The sequence below is a fragment of the Balaenoptera ricei genome, chromosome 12 (genome assembly GCF_028023285.1).
Source record: "Balaenoptera ricei isolate mBalRic1 chromosome 12, mBalRic1.hap2, whole genome shotgun sequence".
NCBI lineage: Eukaryota > Metazoa > Chordata > Mammalia > Artiodactyla > Balaenopteridae > Balaenoptera > Balaenoptera ricei.
The window spans coordinates 9,313,166-9,334,261 of NC_082650.1; the positions used below are offsets into that span (position 1 = coordinate 9,313,166).

Sequence of the window (21,096 nt, forward strand, 5' to 3'; positions counted from 1 at the left end):
TAATATTATAAAATAACCATACTTATTTTTAAAAAAAATCAATGTCAAACAGCCTAGGGGGCAGGAAGAGAGGGCGAGAAGGTCGGGACACTCCCAGCAATCAACTGTCACTTGGCTACTACCTACCTATGCAGGGAAACAACTACACACATGAAACATCTACAACACCACTGCAAAAATAATGGGAGTTTAATAATGATTTAATATATTTTATCGTGTTATTCTCTAGTTCTTAATTCTCAAAACATGCTAGTAAGATAATAACTAAAGACACGTATGCATGGTTATACACAGGCTTATTCAAAAGATGCAGTCTTACTACAATTGTGTGAGTGTCACATCACTTTCCTGTTGACTGTAAATCTTAGAGACGCTTCCCACAGAAAGTTGTCTTAAGGTGCTCGCAGTACACAGAAGCACGGCCCAGACTCACATGGCAAGGGTCTTCTCTGCTCATAGTACAGCTATTTTTCAGTGTAATCCACCATACCAACTAAACCACAAACACCCGAACGCCAATTTTTATCTCACCTGCACTACCCACCAGTAGTGCATTTAATGAAGTGTTCAACACTGTATTAAGTATGGTTCAGAGTCCCAAACAGTCGTCTAAGGAAAAGGGAAACTAAATGCTGACTGAACGAGGTTCTCGTCACAAACGGCCAGGCGGTCACCAACAGCAACACCATTCAGACCCGGGCCTGCCGAAAGCCCGAGGCTGCCAGGCACCGCAGCCCACGCGAGGGAAAGAACTCAGGGAGAGGGCTGCGGTCCGCTGCTGTGTTCAGAGAACAGCAAAGAGACACATTCTCAGGGAAGGTTACTATTTACTTTCTGTGCCTGATGTCTACAGCCAGTTCTAAGAACATGAACATCTAATTATCTGTACAGAGACAGGAGGGCATGGAGGCTGCAAGACAAACAGACTGATTACAAGTCTGAAAGAGTGGGAGCTAGATACTTCTGAGAATGAATCCACACGGGAAACTTAGATGTTAAAATACTGTGGTGAGCTTCCAGGTGTCCGCTCCTCTGGTGAGACGGGGCCAGGCCGGGAGACGCTCTCCTCAGCTCCTTGCCTCGGTGGGCAAGTCAGCCTCTAGGGCCGGCAGAAATCCTCGTTTGAGAGTCCCACCGAGTTCCCCGGTCAGAGTGCTGCATCTGAGCGGAGCGGCTGCTTGGGACTACTGCTCGGGCGCTGCAGAAAGCCTTCTTGGAATCTGACATGTTGTCACTTTGGGACCGTTGGTCAGCTGCTCCTGACTTGACCACATGAAGGCTCAGACTGTCCCAGTCTCTGAACTGAAGAGAACCAACACAATTAGCGTATCTCTCACCACCGTGAATGCAACATATTTCAATGAAGAGTATCAGGAGGACATCTACAGATCCCAGACTGGCATGTGCATGTTCTGAGGAATGGTGGAATAGCCCAATGTATCTGGGTGACCTTTGGAGACAGCTGAGACAGAGCTACAACAGGGCAGTGGCTGACACCCAACTCATAACCCATCTTCTCCAGCCATGTGGCTGAGAGGGTCTTGGTGCTCCGGCCGGCTGCCAGGCCTGAGCCTGAGGTGGGAGAGCCGAATTTAGGACTTTGGTCCACCAGAGACCTCCCGGCCCCATGTAATATCAATCGGCAAAAGCACTCCCAGAGATCTCCGTCTCAACGCTAACACCCAGCTCCACTCAACGACCAGAAAGCTCCAGTGCTGGACACCCCATGCCAAAAAACTAGCAAGACAGGAACACAACCCCACCCATTAGCAGACAGGCTGCCTAAAATCATACTAAGTTCACAGACACCCCAAAACACACCACCGGACACAGTCCTGCCAGGAAGCCTACACAACCCACTGAACCAACCTTATCCACTGGGGGCAGACACCAAAAACAACGGGAACTATGAACCTGCAGCCTGCGAAAAGGAGACCCCAAACACAGTAAGTTAAGCAAAATGAGAAGACAGACAAATACACAGCAGATGAAGGAGCAAGGTAAAAACCCACCAGACCAAACAAATGAAGAGGAAATACGCAGTCTACCTGAAAAAGAATTCAAAGTAATGATAGTAAAGATGATCCAAAATCTTGGAAACAGAATGGAGAAAATACAAGAAACGTTTAACAAGGACCCAGAAGAACTAAAGACCAAACAAACAATGACGAACAACACAATAAATGGAATTAAAAATTCTCTAGAAGGAATCAATAGCAGAATAACTGAGGCAGAAGAACGGATAAATGACCTGGAAGATAAAATAGTGGAAATAACTAATGCAGAGCAGAATAAAGAAAAAAGAATGAAAAGAATTGAGGACAGTCTCACAGATCTCTGAGACAACATTAAATGCACCAACATTCAAATTATAGGGGTCCCAGAAGAAGAAGAGGAAAAGAAAGGGACTGAGAAAATATGTGAAGAGATTATAGTTGAAAACATCCCTAATATGGGAAAGGAAATAGTCAATCAAGTCCAGCAAGCACAGAGGGTCCCATACAGGAAAAATCCAAGGAAAAACACGCCAAGACACATATTAATCAAACTATCAAAAATTAAATACAAAAAAATATATTAAAAGCAGCAAGGGAAAAGCAACAAATAACCTACAAGGGAATCCCCATAAGGTTAACAGCTGATCTTTCAGCAGAAACTCTGCAAGCCAGAAGGGAGTGGCAGGACATATTTAAAGTGATGAAAGGGGAAAACCTACAACCAAGATTACTCTACCCAGCAAGGATCTCATTAAAATTTGACAGAGAAATTAAAACCTTTACAGACAAGCAAAAGCTAAGAGAATTCAGCACCACCAAACCAGCTTTACAGCAAATGCTAAAGGAACTTCTCTAGGCAGGAAACACAAGAGAAGGAAAAGACCTACAACAACAAACCCAAAACAATTAAGAAAATGGTAATAGGAACATACATATCAATAATTGCACCTTAAATGTAAATGGATTAAATGCTCCAACCAAAAGACATAGACTGGCTGAATGGATACAAAACCAAGACCCATATATATGCTGTCTACAAGAGACCCACTTCAGACCTAAGGACACATACAGACTGAAAGTTAGGGGATGCAAAAAGATATTCCATGCAAATGGAAATCAAAAGAAAGCTGGAGTAGCAATTCTCACACCAGACAAAATAGACTTTAAAATAAAGACTATTACAAGAGACAAAGAAGGACACTACATAATGATCAAGGGATCAATCCAAGAAGAAGATATAACAATTGTAAATATTTATGCACCCAACGTAGGAGCACCTCAATACATAAGGCAAATGTTAACAGACATAAAAGGGGAAATTGACAGTAACACAATCATACTAGGGGTCTTTAATATCCCACTTTCACCAATGGACAGATCATCCAAAATGAAAATAAATAAGGAAACACAAGCTTTAAGTGACACATTAAACAAGATGGACTTAATTGATATTTATAGGACACTCCATCCAAAAACAACAGAATACACTTTCTTCTCAAGTGTTCATGGAACATTCTCCAGGACAGATCACATCTTGGGTCACAAATCAAGCCTTGGTAAATTTAAGAAAATTGAAATCGTATCAAGTATCTTTTCTGACCACAACACTGTAAGACTAGATATCCATTACAGGAAAAAAAACTGTAAAAAATACAAACATATGGAGGTTAAACAATACACTACTAAATAACCAAGATATCACTGAAAATATAAAAGAGGAAATCAAAAAATACCTAGAAACAAATGACAATGAAAACACAATGACCCAAAACCTATGGGATGCAGCAAAAACAGTTCTAAGAGGGAAGTTTATAGCAATACAATCCTACCTCAAGAAACAAGAAATATCTCAAATAAACAACCTAACCTTACACCTAAAGCAATTAGAGAAAGAAGAACAAAAACACCCCCCAAGTCAGCAGAAGGAAAGAAATCATAAAGATCAGATCAGAAATAAATGAAAAAGAAATGAAGGAAACGACAGCAAAGATCAATAAAACTAAAAGCTGGTTCTTTGAGCAGATAAGCAAAATTGATAAACTATTAGGCAGACTCATCAAGAAAACACGGGAGAAGACTCAAATCAACAGAATTAGAAATGAAAAGGGAGAAGTAACAACTGACACTGCAGAAACACAAAGGATCATGAGAGATTACTACAAGCAACTATATGCCAATAAAATGGACAACCTGGAAGAAATGGACAAATCCTTAGAAAAGCACAACCTTCCGACACTGAACCAGGAAGAAATAGAATATATGAACAGACCAATCACAAGCACTGAAATTGAAACTGTGATTAAAAATCTTCCAACAAACAAAAGCCCAGGGCCAGGTGGCTTCACAGGCAAATTCTATCAAACATTTAGAGAAGAGCTAACACCTATCCTTCTCAAACTCCTCCAAAATATAGCTGAGGGAGGAACAATCCCAAACTCATTCTACGAGGCTACAATCACCCTGATACCAAAACCAGACAAAGATGTCACAAAAAAAGAAAACTACAGGCCAATATCACTGATGAACATAGATGCAAAAATCCTCAACAAGTACTAGTAAACAGAGTCCAACAGCACATTAAAAGGATCATATACCTTGACCAAGTGGGGTTTATCCCAGGAATGCAAGGATTCTTCAGTATACACAAATCAATCAATGTGATAAACCATATTCACAAACTGAAGAAGAAAAACCATATGATCATCTCAATAAATGCAGAAAAAGCTTTCAACAAAATTCAACACCCATTTATGATAAAAACCCTCCAGAAAGTAAGCATAGAGGGAACTTACCTCAACATAATAAAGGCCATATATGACAAACCCACAGCCAACATCGTTCTCAATGGTGAAAAACTGAAACCATTTCCACTTAGATCAGGAACAAGACAAAGTTGCCCACTCTCACCACTATTATTCAACATAGTTTTGGAAGTGTTAGCCACAGCAATCAGAGAAGACAAAGAAATAAAAGGAATCCAAATCGGAAAAGAAGAAGTAAAAGTGTCACTGTTTGCAGATGACATGACACTATCCATAGAGAATCCTACTAGAGCTAATCAACGAATTTGGTAAAGTAGCAGGACACAAAATTAGTGCACAGAAATCTCTTGCATTCTTATACACTAATGATGAAAAATCTGAAAGAGAAATTTAGGAAACACTCCCATTTACCACTGCAACAAAAAAAATAAAATACCTAGGAATAAACCTACCTAAGGAGACAAAACACCTGTATGTAGAAATCTATAAGACACTGATGAAAGAAATTAATGATGATACAAACAGATAGAGAGATATACCATGTTCTTGGATTGGAAGAATCAACATTGTGAAAATGACTATACTACCCAAAGCAATCTACAGATTCAATGCAATCACTATCAAACTACCAACTGCACTTCTCACAGAACTAGAACAGAAAATTTCACAATTTGTATGGAAACACAAAAGACCCCGAATAGCCAAAGCAATCTTGAGAAAGAAAAACGGAGCTGGAGGAATCAGGCTACCAGACTTCAGACTATACTACAAAGCTACAGTAATCACAAAGACAGTATGGTACTGGCACAAAAACAGAAATATAGATCAATGGAACAGGACAGAAAGCCCAGATAAAACCCCCACACATGTGGTCACCTTATCTTTGATAAAGGAGGCAAGAATACACAATGGAGAAAAGACAGTCTGTTCAATAAGTGGTGCTGGGAAAATTGGACAGCTACAAGTAAAAGAATGAAATTAGAACACTTCCTAACACCATACACAAAAATAAACTCAAAATGGATTAAAGACCTAAATATAAGGCCAGACACTATAAAACTCTTAGAGGAAAACATAGGCAGAACACTCTATGACATAAATCACAGCAAGATCCTTTTTGACCCACCACCTAGAGAAAGGGAAATAAAAACAAAAATAAACAAATGGGACCTAATAAAACTTAAAAGCTTTTGCACAGCAAAGGAAACCATAAACAAGAAAAAAAGACAACCCTCAGAATGGGAGAAAATATTTGCAAATGAAGCAACTGACAAAGGATTAATCTCCAAAATAAAGAAGCAGCTCATGCAGCTCAATATCAAAAAAACAAACAACCCAATCTAAAAATGGGCAGAAGACCTAAATAGACATTTCTCCAAAGAAGATATACAGATTGCCAACAAACACATGAAAGAATGCTCAACATCAGTAATCATTAGAGAAATGCAAATCAAAACTACAGTGAGGTACCACCTCACACCAGTCAAAATGGCCATCATCAAAAAGTCTACAAATAATAAATGCTGGAGACAGTGTGGAGAAAAGGGAACCCTCTTGCACTGTTGGTGGGAATGTAAATGGATACAGCCACTATGGAGAACAGTATGGAGGTTCCTTAAAAAACTAAAAACAGAACTACCATATGACCCAGCAATCCCACTACTGGGCATATACCCTGAGAAAACCATAATTCAAAAAGAGTCATGTACCACAATGTTCACTGCAGCACTATTTCCAATAGCCAGGACATGGAAGCAACCTAAGTGCCCATCGACAGATGAATGGATAAAGAAGATGTGGCACATATATACAATGGAATATTACTCAGCCATAAAAAGAAATGAAATTGAGTTATTTGTAGTGAGATGGATGGACCTAGAGTCTGTCATACAGAGTGAAGTAAGTCAGAAAGAGAAAAACAAATACCATATGCTAACACATATATATGGACTCTAAAAAAAAGAAAAAATGGTTGTGAAGAACTTAGGGGCAGGACAGGAATAAAGACGCAGATGTGGAGAGTGGACTTGAGGACACAGGGAGCGGGAGGGGTGGGCTGGGACAAGGTGAGAGAGTGGCATGGACATATATACACTACCAAATGTAGAATGGATGGCTGGTGGGAAGAAACCGCATAGCACAGGGAGATCAGCTCGGGGCTTTGTGTCCACCTAGAGGGGTGGGATGGGGAGGGTGGGAGGGAGACGCAAGAGGGAGGGGAGGATATGGGGATATGTGTATACGTATGGCTGATTCACTTTGTTATACAGCAGAAGCTAACTCAGCATTGTAGAGCAATTATATGCCAATAAAGATATTGAAAAAAAAATCAAAAATCAAAACAAACCAAAAAATACTGTGGTGCTATACACGGGACTCACTGGTTTCAAAAGTCATGTGCCTTAACTAGAAAAGGAGAGCATCTCATTTATCAAAGTGACAAGGACTGAAAGAAATGATCATTCCTAGTGTCATGTAGTGTGTAGAGAAATGAGAGACCAATGTGGTGATATAATTCAAAAGACTTATAATGTTACAAACCATTTGATTCAGCAATTCTACTTCTGGAAATTTATCATAAGGAAATAATCTTGGATCGTGCAAAGATTTAGCTATAAGGGTTTCCACCACAGCATTTTTATAAAGGAAAAATCTGAAATAACCTTTATGTTCAAACGGGATACAGGTTCAGTAAATGTTGATACACACATAAAGCAGAAAAAATATGCAACCACCAGCAATTATATTGTAGGCTACTAGGGAGTGACATGGTAACACGTTCTCAATACCATGAGGAAAAAGTGAAATTACAGGTTAAGCTCCCAGGATGGTCTGAAGGGCCTGCCCGCTACTATGTAACTAGATCTTGAGTAAATTACAACAAACGTAGTTTGTGCGGGAGTTGCAGGAAAGTATGAGAAATCTCCTGAGGAAGGCACACACACACACACACACACACACACACACACACACAAAAAACAAAGGAGAAAGCCGGAGTTATCCAGCAAATGCAGACATAAGATACAGATTTGTCCAGAATTGCTGGACAAATGCTGATATAAGCAGTGGAATCAGAATTGGGTGCCAAACTGTCCCAGTTTCCTCAGAACTGTGTTAGTTTTAGCACTGAAGGTCCCACATCCCAGGAAACTCCTCAGTCCTGGGCAAACCAGACAGCGGGTCACGCTATCAGGTATCCAAACTCTGGTCCAACCTCAAAGTGGAGAGACTGAACCTGAATGACACATTCAGCAGGGCCCACAGAGGAAACTAAAGTTGCCCCAAACTCCCAGCATAATGGTGCTGGGGTGGAGTAAATGCACACCTTGTCTTCAGGAAAACAATCCCAACTGGGACCCAGGGAAACCTGAACTGTAAATGGTGAACTGTCGGAGGCTCAGAGTGAGCAAGTCTGAAAGATAAAAGCCTCAGGGGGACCCACTTTGGTGAGTTTTACCTCCAGGAGCTCAGCAGGTCCTCACAGTAAATATCGGAGAAAACCCCCCTCACTTCTGGCAGGGGAAAAGGAAGCATTTCGAAATACAGGAGAACATTCCACTCTTCTTAACAGGGTCTGCCCTCAAGAAAAACAGTTTAACCAGGGCCTAACCAATCAGGATTTCATAAGAGCAGAAGTGACCTGGGAGCAGAGACACACCCAACTCCAGCCCACTCTGGCCAACCTGCCCCAACTAAGAGGGGGCGGGGAAACTGAGAAAAATACAGGAGGACGGCCCAGAGGCAAAGGCCCACCACAAGACTGAGACCCAGAGTTCTGGGGATGTCACGGACAGCATGGGGTTATGGTTAACGACACTCTATTATATATCTGACGTTTGCTAAAAGGGTAAATCTTAAATGTCACCACAAAAAAGAAATGCTAATTATGAGAGATGATGGAGGTGTTAAGTAACCCTACTACGGTAATCATTTTGCAATATGTAAATGTATCAAGTCATTGCTGTACACCTTAAACTTACACAATGTTATATGTTAATTATGGTTCAATAATGTTGGAAGAAAAAATAAAGAAACTCAGGGAAAAAAGGGTGAGAAGGGGCACAGGGAACCTTCTGGAAGTGATGGAACTGCTCCATATGTTGATATGGTAGTGGTTACACAACTGTTAACACTTCTCAAAATGCACAGAACTGTACACTACAAGGGGTGAATTTACTGTATGCAAATTACATATTAATTTTGAAAAAGAGTGGCTGGCACAGAATAAATGCTACACAGTGTTAGTGATTATTATTAATGTTGCTATTGTTATGTACCAGGCTCTAAGTTGGGTGCTAAAAAGACAACAGTGAGCAAATAGAGATGTGGTCCTACCTTCAAGGAGCCTACAGTTCAGTGATGAAGATCAGATATTAATCAAATGATTATGGCTATGACAAAAGCTACAAAGGACAGGTGCATGGTGTTCTGAAAGCTGCAACCTGAAGGAAGAGTAGATGTGAAATCCACGATGTCAGGGATAGTGGAGGCAAGGGGAGGATTCCAAGCAAATGGGAGACCACGTGCTCAGACCATGGCTAAGACCAAGAGAATACAGTGCTCTGGAGAAACTAAAAGAGTGCTAGTATGAGGGCTCTTCACACACAAAACCACAGTGAGGTATCACCTCACACTCATTAGGATGGTTAGTATAAAAAAACACATTGACAAGGATGTGGAGAAACTGGAACCCTTATGTACGGCTGACAGGACTGCAAAATGGTACAGCTGCTATGGAATATGGAGTCTCCTCAAAAAAAAAAAAAAAAAACATGATCTAGCAATTCCACTTCTGGATATACACCCAAAAGAACTGAAAGCAGGATCTTGAAGAGATGTTTGCACACCAATGTTCACAGCAACATTATTTACAACTGCCAAGAGGTGGAAGCAAAGCAAGTGCCCATCATCAGATGAATAAACAAAATGTGGTACATACATACAAAAGCACATTATTTGGCCTTAAAAAGGAAAGAAATTCTGACACACACTACAACGTGGATGAACACTGAGAACATTACACTAAGTGAAATAAGCCAGTCACAAAAAGACAAACACTGTGTACTCCATTTATCTGACGTATCTAGAAGTAGTCAAATCCATAGAAACAGAGAACAGTCATTGCCAGGAGTTATGGGGCGGGAGGAATGGGGAGTCATTGTTTAACAGGTACAGAGTTTTGGTCTTACAAGATGAAGTTCTGGAGATTGGTCGTAAAACAGTGTGAATATATTTAACATGGAACTGTACACTTAGAAATGGTTAAGATGGTACGTTTCATGTTATACATTTTTCACAATAAAAAAAAAAAACCTATGTTCACACACACACACACACACAGCTGAGACGTAATCACAGGACTATAGAACGCTTCCCCCAACCCCACACCTTACCACCACATTACTAAAGGCCCACTTACAGCAGTTCCTTTTAACCAGTACATCATGTCCAGCTATAAAGAAAAACTTACAAGACATACTAAAAAGGCAGAAAACACAGTTTAAACAGACAGAGCAAGCATCATATCAAGACTGAGAAATGGCAGAGATGTTGGAATTGTCAGACCAGGAATTTGAAAGGGCTATGATTAATACGCTAAGGGCTCTAATGGATAAAGCAGACAGAGTGAAAGAACATAGAGCAACGGAAGCAGAGAGATGGAAGTTCTAAGAAAGAACCAAAAAGAAATACTAGAGATCAAAAACACTAACAAAAATGAAGAATGCCTTTGACGGACTTCTTAGTAGACTGGACATGGCTGAAGTAAGAATCTCCGGCCTTGAGGATACCTCAGCAGAAACCTCCAAAACTGAAAAGCAAACAGAAAAAAATATTGGATAAAAACAAAATATCCAAGAACTAAGGGACAACTACCAAACCGTAACATACATGTAATAGGAATAGTAGAAAGAGAAGAAAGACAGAAAGGAACAGAAGAAATGTTTGAAACATTAATGACTGATTTTCCCCCAAATTACTGTCAGACAACAAAACACACATGCAGGAAGCTCAGAGAACACCAAGCAGGATAAATTCCAAAAAAAAAACATACACAGGCATCATTTTCAAACTACAGACTATCAAATATAAAGAAAAAAAAAAAAAAAAAAGTCCTGAAAGAAGCCAGATGGAAAAAACACCTTAAATATAGAGGAGGAAAGAAAAAAATGACATCTAACTTCTCATCAGAAACCACGCAAACAAGAAGAGAATGGAATGAAATGTTTAAAGTGTTGAGGAAAAAACCACCAACCTAGAATCCTATACCCTGTATAATTACCCCTCAAAAATGAAAGACAAATAAAGACTTTCTCAAACAAAAACTGAGGACATTTGCCAACAGTAAACATACCTTAAAAGTAATGTTTAAAAAAAGTTCCTTAGAGAGAAGGAAAATGATACAGGTCAGAAACCCAGATTTACAAAAGGAAGAGCATCAAAGAAGGAATAGTGAAAGTAAAATAAAAACTTATTTTTCTTATTCTTGATCTAACAGACAGTTTATTCAAATATTATAATAATACCAATGATGTATTCAATTATATATGTGTGTGCTACCTGTATGCTTATGTATGCTTATTTATAAGTGAAAAGAATGACAGCAATGATATAATGGATAGGAGGGAAGAATTAGCATTATTTTGTTATTATAAGGTACTTACACTATCTGCGAAGCAGTATGTTACTTTAAAGCGGACTTGAATTAGTTGTAAATGTACATGGCAAACTCTAGGGCAACCACTGAAAATAGTGAGAAAAGAAGTATGCTAAGAGGGGACAGAAAATGGAATCACATAAAATGCATGATTAAAACCACAGAGAGGGGCTTCCCTGGTGGCGCGGTGGTTAAGAATCTGCCTGCCAACACAAGGGACAAGGGTTCGACCCCTGGCCCAGGAAGATCCCACATGCCGCGGAGCAACTAAGCCCATGCGCCAGCAACTACTGAGCCTGAGCTCTAGAGCCCACAAGCCACAACTACTGAGCCCACGTGCCACAACTACTGAAGCCCACGCGCCTAGAGCCTGTGCTCCACAACAAGAGAAGTCACGACAATGAGAAGCCCGTGCACCGCAACGAAGAGTAGCCCCTGCTCACCACAACTAGAGAAAGCCTGCGCGCAGCGAGGACCCAACACAGCCAAAAATAAATAAATAAATAAAACCACAGAAAGCAGAAAAGGAGTGAAAGACCCAAAAAAAAAAAAAAAACCAGGATCAAAGAACAAGGGCAACAAATAGAAAACAGTAATAAACATGGTAAATATTAACCCAACTATACCAATAATCAGGGTGACTATCAGTGGTCTAAAAGCAACAAATAAAAGACAGGGATTGTCAGAGTGGATCACACAAGACCCAACTATATGCTGTCTACAAGAAACCCACTTTAAATATAAAGACACATATAGATTAAAAGCTACATCTACTGAGAAAGATATACCAAGCTAACACAAATACAAAAGAAAGTGGGAGAACCTATATTAATTTCAGACACAGCAGACTTCAGAATAAGGAACATTATCAGGGATAATGGCATTACATAATGATAAAGGAGTCAATTAATTCCCCAAGAAGACGTAATACTCCTTAATGCATATGTACCTAACAAGAGAGCATCAAATTACGTGAGGCAAAAAGTGACGGCAGATGGGGGCTTCCCTGGTGGCGCAGTGGTTAAGAATCTGCCTGCCAATGCAGGGGACACCGGTTCGAGCCCTGGTCTGGGAAGATCCCACATGCTGCGGAGCAACTATAGCCCGTGAGCCACAACTACTGAGCCTGTGCGTCTGGAGCCTGTGCTCCGCAACGGGAGAGGCCGCAACAGTGAGAGGCCCGCGCACTGCAATGAAGAGTGACCCCCCTCGCCGCAACTGGAGAAAGCCCTCGCACAGAAACGAAGACCCAACACAGCCAAAGATAAATAAATAAATTAAAAAACAAAAAAAGTGACGGCAGAGCAAGGAAAAAGAGATGAGTCCACTATCATAGTTGGAGTCTTCAACACCCCTCTATCAGAAATGGACAGATCCAACAGGCAGAAAATCCGTAACGATATAGTTGAACTCACCAGATTAGGAAGGAAGAAATAAAATAATTAGTTAAATGTTTAAAGGAATAAAAAAGCAAGCAATAAGACACTATCTAAATTGACCAGAGAGAGCCAAAAGGAAAGCCTAATCACTAAAACAGAATGCAATATATGAGACATCAGCCAAAAAAGCAATTAATGAACTGTATCTAACAGCTCAAGAAATCTCCCATGAAAGCTTCTGTAGTACAGAGGAACAAGGAGATATAAATATAAAGGAAAGATTAAGAGAAAAGGAGGACAGATCTAAGTGGAATTCCAAAAGGATAGTACAAAGAAAATGGAAAATATCTGAAGACATAATGACAGAATTTGCCAGAACTGATGAAAGATTCACAGATACAAGAAGCACTACACACACACACACACACACACACACACACACACACACACATATACACACACACACACACACCAAGGCAGATAAATAAAAAAGAAATCCACACCTGAGTACATTTTAGCAAAACACAGAGCCAAATAGACAGGGACTTACAGAGCAATGACAGACTGAGAGCAGACATCTCAACAGCAACAATGGCAGAGATCAATGAACTAAGATCTTCAAAGCACTGACAGAAAATACAGAATTCTATTCTGGATATGTAACAGAATTATATACCCAGAAAAACTGTCTTTCAAGAATTAAGAGTTAAATAACAAAGATAATTAAAACGGGCAAAAGCTAAATTTTAAAACCAGCTGAACTCACAAAATAACTTCTAAAGAATATTCTTCAGGTAGGAGAATGACTCAGAAGGAAAGTCTAAGATAGAAGAAGAAACTATGAAAAAAAGAAATTGTTAAACACGTAGGTAAAATTAAACACTGTCTTTTCAAAAAAGAACAATAATAGCAGACACTCACACAGCACCTGCTAACCACCAGATACAGTTCTAAATGCTCCATAGGTACTGCATTTCTCCTTCAAAACCTCTGGCCTCAGGAGAAAAGTCCTTTTACTGTCCATACTTTACAGATGAGGAAACTGAGGCACAGGGAAGTTAAGCACTTTGCCCAACTTTACTCATCTGGTAGGTGGCAGAGCTGGGGTTTAAATAGGCTGTAGGTTTCTAGCCCCTGTGATTAACCACTGACCTGTGTCTATTTGAAGGGGGAAATAGAAAACTAAAAAAAGAAAAAAAAAGACAATTTGCTGAAAAGAAGAATGATCAGAGCTATACCCTAAGGCCCTTATAATGTTCAGAAAGTTAAAACACTAGTTAACTTTACACTTGATTAGCTTAGGTAGGCATGGTGAATTGTAAAGGGCAATCTCTGAAAGACCAGAAATAAAGTATACAACATCCCAGTCACAAGACAGAAAAAATGGAGGAGGTGGGAGTGGATTCAAATCAGTCCTGGGAAAAGAGGAAAAAGAAACAAAAGGCAGAATAAATGAAAACAAGAGATAGAAGTTACATGCAAATATATTAGTCATCACAACACATCAATGATTAAAAGACCTAGTCTTGCCAGTTCAAAGAGTATCAGATTACACCAAAGGGGAAAAAACCCAGAAAAACAGTTAAATGCTTTCACAAGAGACATACCCAAAACCTAAGATCAAGTTAAGAATGAAAATAAAAGAATTTTAAAGTGAGAGAGTGGGATGGACATATATACACTACCAAACGTAAAATAGATAGCTAGTGGGAAGCAGCCGCAGAGCACAGGGAGATCAGCTCGGTGCTTTGTGACCACCAAGAGGGGTGGAATAGGGAGGGTGGGAGGGAGGGAGATGCAAGAGGGAAGAGATATGGGGACATATGTATATGTATAACTGATTCACTTTGTTATAAAGCAGAAACTAACACACCATTGTAAAGCAATTATACTCCAATAAAGACGTTAAAAAATAATAATAATAATTTTTAAAAAAGAAAATAAAAGGATTTTAAAAAGAAGATATACTATGTATACAGAAATGAAAAGAAAGCTAGGGTTACTCTATTAATATCAAACAAAATACATTTTAAGGCAAAAGTAGTTAACATGGAGCAAAGAGAGCTAGCCACAGAGTGATCAACAGTCCTATTCACCGGGTGCACATCACAACTCTCATCTGATAAAACTCAAAATGAAATAACCTTGAAATACACAAAGCAAAAAGTGATGGGGAGAAATCAGTTATCCACCATCAAAATACAAGAGTTCAATCAGCTCCCTCAATTACTTATAAATCAAGCTGGGGAAAAAAAAAGTAAACATTTAGAAGATGTTAACGTCACAATTAACAAACTTGGTTTTAATGAATGAATACAGAATCTTGTATCCTATTCAGAGAATGCATATTCTTCTCAAGCACAAAAGAACATTAAAAAAAATTACCGTGTAAAGTTGAGTCTCAACATATTTTAAAGAATAAGTGTCAAAGAAATATGACTACAAAGCTAATAAGTTAAAAGCAATTACACAGGGCTTCCCTGGTGGCACAGTGGTTAAAAATCCACCTGCCAATGCAGGGGACACAGGTTCAAGCCCTGGTCTGGGAAGATCCCACATGCCACGGAGCAACTAAGCCCATGTGCTACAACTACTGAGCCCACGGGCCACAACTACTGAAGCCCACGCACCTAGGGCCCGTGCTCCGCAACAAGAGAGGCCACCGCAATGAGGAGCCTGCGCACCGCAACTAAGAGTAACCCCCGTTCGCCACAACTAAGACCCAACTAAGAGAGAGCCCGCACGCAGCAACAAAGACCCAATGCAGCCAAAAAAAAAAAAAAAAAAAAAAAACCCTAAAAGTAATTACACAAATATGATCATAAAACTATATATTGGAAAATTTTAAACAAACACATTTCTAAATAACTTATAAAACAAAGAAGAAATTATAATGGAAAATGTAAAATACTCAATGTGAATTAAAATACTACATACCAAAACTTGTCATCTACAGAAAAAGCAGTGTTTTGTGGGAAATTTATTTCCTTAAATGCTTATAATAGAAAAGAAAAAATGTTACAAATTAAGGAAATAAATGTTCATTTTAAAAGTACAGCATAAACCAAAGGACAGTAAAGGAGATAATAAAGATAAGAAGAGAAATTCATAAAAGAGAAAAAATAACATTAGAGAGGCTAAGCAAAATCAAATGTTGACCCTTCAAAAAAAGTAATGAAAGACACAAACCTCTGGCTAGACAGATGAAGAAAAAGGAAGCACAAATAAACAATACTGGGAATGAGAAGGGGGGTAAAACTATAGATACAGTGAAGATTAAAAAGATAAAAGAATACCATCAACAATTGAACGCTTAAATATTTGATAACATATGAAATGAACAAATTCCTAGGAAACATAATTTAATCAAACTAGTTCAAGAAGAAATATAAAAGTCTAAGCTGTGCCATAAACATTAAAGAAAATGACTCAGTAGTTTAAAATCATCCCACAAAGAAAACATCAAGTCCAGATATTTTCCAGATAAGTTCCACCAACATTCAAGGAAGAGACCACTGCAGTATTACACAAACTCATCCAGAGAAGAGAAAAAGTGGTAACACCCACAACTAATTCTATGAGGCTATTATACTTTGATACCAAAACCAGATATGGAGAGTACAGGAAAAAAAATTAAAGGCAACCTGGTGGCGCAGTGGTTAACAATCCACCTGCTAATGCAGGGGACACGGGTTCGAGCCCTGGTCCGGGAAGATCCCACATGCCATGGAGCAACTAAGCCCGTGCACCACAACTACTGAGCCTGCACTCTAGAGCCTGTGAGCCACAACTACTGAGCCTGCGTGCCACAACTACTGAAGCCCGTGTGCCTAGAGCCCGTGCTCCGCAACAAGAGAAGCCACCACAATGAGAAGCCCGCACACTGCAACAAAGCGTAGCCCCCGCTCACCGCAACTAGAGGAAGCCCGTGTGCAGCAATGAAGACCCAATGCAGCCAACAAATAAATAAATGAATTAAAAAAAAAAAAAAAGCAGGGGGGGTGGCGCTCAAATGGATCGCTGAAATGCAGCCAGCAGCTGAAAGAGAACAGAGTCCTGGCTATTGCCCAGCCTCAGTCGGGTTCTATGGGAGGGATAACTTCCAAGTGATTCCTTCTTGGTTCCAACGGTGAGCAGGAATGCCTGACCCGCAGCCAACAGATGGACAGGGCAGACACAGAGAGCACGCCTGACTGTCCATCAAGGCCGTGTCCTGGGGCAGAGGGCAGGGCAGGAAGGCAGGGGACCAGAGCTGACTGATGGCCCAGTGCCCATACAAGTAGACACATTTCCAATCTTAAACATGCGCTTAGGACTACACAGAAATGGCTGTGGGGTATTCAATAATTTCCAATACACAGAGAGTCCGAGATTGGTGAGCAGGACTTACACACGTGCCTGGCCCTGAATGAATGAGTAGTCTTGGACTCAAAAGGACACTGCAGCAGGAAGGCAGGTGGGAATCACCTTATCCGTCAGGGATAGAGAGCAGAATACAGATGTCTACATCATAAACAGCCAGCAAAAGTATTTTCTTACTTTGCCAAAACTCTCACATTATGACCGTAATAACTTCTCTGGACAGAAATATTTTCATTTCCTCATAACAATGGCATTACATGCTTAATCAAGCAACAATAAACAAATATTATAAAACCTCTACCAAGTAACCAGCCCGAGACTAGATAATACAAAATTAATATAAAAATACAAGATCTGGTCCCTGACCTTAAACAGTTCACAGTCTAACTAATGGAAGCAAAACTCACAAACATGAAATAATCAGAGAACAATTAAGGGTGAAAGTGTGGGACTCTGTACGGGCTTCAACAGTCTAAGATCTCATGGAGTCGAACCAGTAGTAAAAAAGCATTTAGCCTGAAAGTCAGGAGAACTGAGTCCGTACCATCTGTGACTATCAGTGGCACAGAAAAGGAAGAATAGGCGTATTTGTGGCAGGTGACGTGTAGGTTAACCTTTCATCATGATGGCACCCAAGAGGTAGGTATTATCCCCATTCTACAGACAAGGAAACTGAGGTTCATATCTTGGGCAGGTTACTTAACCACAGTGGTCTCAGTTTTTTCACTTGTAAAATAAAGGTCTTCAAACTGGGGACGAAAAAGCACCAGAGTTTCCTGGAAATGACTCAGAAACCTGAAGTGGGCAGGACTCTGGGGCAAACGTACCAAAGCCTCGGGTCAACAGCAATACCCACTTCCCCACAGAATATTTTGCTGTTATAACCTCAGCACTGAGAAGCGCACCTAGTATACAATGACCAATAGATAAAAATGTGAGGAATGAATGGATGAACAAACGGCACATCACAATGGGCTCCAAGGTGACTTCCCTTATGGTGGCTCATTTCCTTATACATCTAGTTTTTGTTGTTTGTCCGTATTTCAGAGCTCTCAATCAGTGGGTTGAGGGTGGCATTCTTCCAGAGGGGATTTGTGTTTACTTCTGCCAAGCCCTTGGGCACTTCCAACCCAGATGCACTGAGATGAGCTTCCCATCTTGGGGTTTTCCAGACCATGCAGGTGGCATAAATTCAAATCCCAAATCCAACAAGATTCAAAAGAGACTATTTTTTTAAAGCTAAGAAGACACCTCCTCCCTTCGCTAATGGATGTTCCCACCCCACGCATACTCCCAGCCTAGCCCTTCCAAGAGGTTCAGATGAAACCGTCTCCCTGAAATCTAGGTCCCCAGAATCAGCAGAAGTCCCCTCACTGTCATGTCCCACTCTGGTTTTAGACACTCTCTCTTAGAAACGTTCACTCCTCTTTATCTTTTTCCCCACCTGTGGGTTTCTCACTTTCTTATAATAAAGATAATAAAAGGGTGTTTGTTGTATTTTCTCCAGTATTTCTAGTGGAAGTGTTTCTAGCAGGAAGGTATCCATAACATCTGGTCAGCTTCCATTTCCAGGAGGGGTTCACACACTACCACCTACCACCTTCCAACGTGGGTTTAGAAATCATCCCTAAGGTGAGCAAGAGCTGAAACCAGGTGAGCAGTCAAAGCAGGATATGCCCAGAGCAGGCGAAGGAAACGTGCAAGGCCCCGTGAGAGGTAGCTAGGGCTGGCTGGGGAAGAGCAGGACCCAGGGTGTGGCGCAGAAGACCTGGAGGGCAGAAGACAAAACGCAGGCGTTTACTTCATAATGATAAGGAGACCACTGTGAACTTCAGAAATTAGTTCTGAAGGATGACTGGAAGAAAAAGAAAACAATGCTTATCTTTACCGGTACTTCCACCAGTTGAAAAGGACAATCTAGGAACATAACTCTATGGTGTGTATATATAACTTATCAAAAAAATTCAAGACAAGCACACAGAACTAAAGTTAAATCAATTCAAGTAGGAGATATGGCATAGGAAACCCCATGTACAGGAAATGCGATAAATGAAGTGGATGTTCCATTATTGGAAACAAATTATCAGTCGTGTTATGCTACTGTGAAATCATAAGACTCACGGCACAAGCCAAACCTTGTCACGTTCCATATTAAGGTGCTGTTTTACACAGGAATTTGGTTATAAAGATTGGGGAATAAGTGGGCCATCACCAAGGGCTTGGAAATGCTTATTATTTTAATTCAATTATTACTGAATGTACTCAAGCATAATGCTTCAAGATTTTTTTATTATTTCTTTTTTTGTAATAACCATACATGGGAGATAGTCATAATTAGCAAAAGGAAGCTCAAAGAAGCTGGATAAAGATCCAGTGTCACACCACTACATCTTAGCACTTACAGGCACACAACTCTGTAGCTTTTCACATAATATAATGTTCTGTATATGAAATAGCTGAAAGAATTCAAAACTGAGAAAAAGTTGATATGAAATGGGGTTCATCAAGGAAAGCCTCTGTGTCCCTATAGGATCCAGATACCTGCTTCCCACAGGCGTTGTTACAGTAACACTAACAAGAATGAAAAGTGTCAGGGAGAATTCAGTTAATTCATAGGTTGAGTAAGTGTGCAAATAAAACATGAGAAAATGAAGTGCAGAATTTAAATCTCCACTACGATGCTCTCTAATCACTGTAGTAACCCTTCCTCCCAGAAAACAGCATCACCTCAAACAAAAGAGAAGACACTCGGGAGCAGGAAACAGGATAATGATCCAAATCTTCCCTTAAACCGCATTTCAATTAAGGGCAATAATCACAGCTGGAGATAATGAACATAAGTCTTGGGTTTGGGCAATGATTTATATCACCCAGGTTCTCAGAGGGGATTCAGAGTCATTTATCAAAAGCTTAAGCTTTCAGAAGAAACAGATCAGTTCTTTTTCCTTCAAGTTCTTATACCACAACCTTAAGATCTTAAATAAAATAGTATTAGTATACCTAAATATGGAGATACTAAGCCTGGCCCAGGACTAAACAAGAAAGAAAAGTCGACTGGAGTTAGCAGGAAAAGAAGGCTGTAGCACAACAAGCGTAAACTCAAAGCAAGTGCTTAATGAATAATGAACATGCACCGTTGTTTTAATGAGTCTATTAAAACCACAAATCTCTCCAGAAAGAATTTAAAGCACCTGATAAAAAGTGCATACAAAATAAAATAAGATTATTCATCACCTTAAAACAGTTTTAAAAGAAAAAAGTTAAGATAAAGGAGACAGAAAAAATGTCAACACTGAGCACAAAAATCTTGGCCTTAAGTATGCCTGCAACCAAGGCAGAAGGAGACTCAGGATGGCTTACATAAATCTTATCAGAAATGAGGAAACTGTCTATTACTCAGGAAAGCAACATTTTCCCTATTACTGTATTCTGAAAAAATGTCAATATCAAAGCACTACAGAATGGCCATCAGATGATGGAAAAGATAATGTCTGTAACAATCTCACACAAATGTAGAAGAGGATTTACAATTATTTCCTATAGTGAAACATGAATAAAAACTTAACGTTAATAGGTAAAGGCAGTTTTTTGAGGGCTAGGGTACTGTGGTCTAAAATGTGCTATGAGGTGAACACAGAACACGCCCGTTCCAGTCTTCCTAAAAAGCATGACTTTTTTTTTTTTTTTAACATCTTTATTGGAGTATAACTGCTTTACAATGGTGTGTTAGTTTCTGTTGTATAACAAAGTGAATCAGCTATATGTATACACCTATCCCCACATCTCCCCCCTCTTGCATCTCCCTCCCACCCTCCCTATCCCACCCCTCTAGGTGGTCACAAAGCACCGAGCCGATCTCTCTGTGCTATGTGGCTGCTTCCCACTAGCTATCTATTTTACATTTGGTAGTGTATATATGTCCATGCCACTCTCTCACTTCG

At 40.0% G+C, this 21,096-nt stretch overlaps 1 protein-coding gene across 2 annotated transcripts in view; it reads right to left on the reverse strand.

Moving 5' to 3' along the window:
• The window catches only part of TULP4 (TUB like protein 4), a 236,029-nt gene that overhangs the window by 180,926 nt on the left and 34,007 nt on the right, over nt 1-21,096 (reverse strand). The window contains exon 1 of one of the 2 annotated variants that reach the window (XM_059940911.1): nt 10,549-10,569. The exons of the other annotated variant lie outside the window; for it this stretch is intronic. The gene's annotated coding sequence lies outside the window, so the exon portion shown is untranslated. Of the gene's footprint in view, nt 1-10,548; nt 10,570-21,096 lie in introns of those variants that run through there. 2 annotated transcript variants of the gene reach the window in all.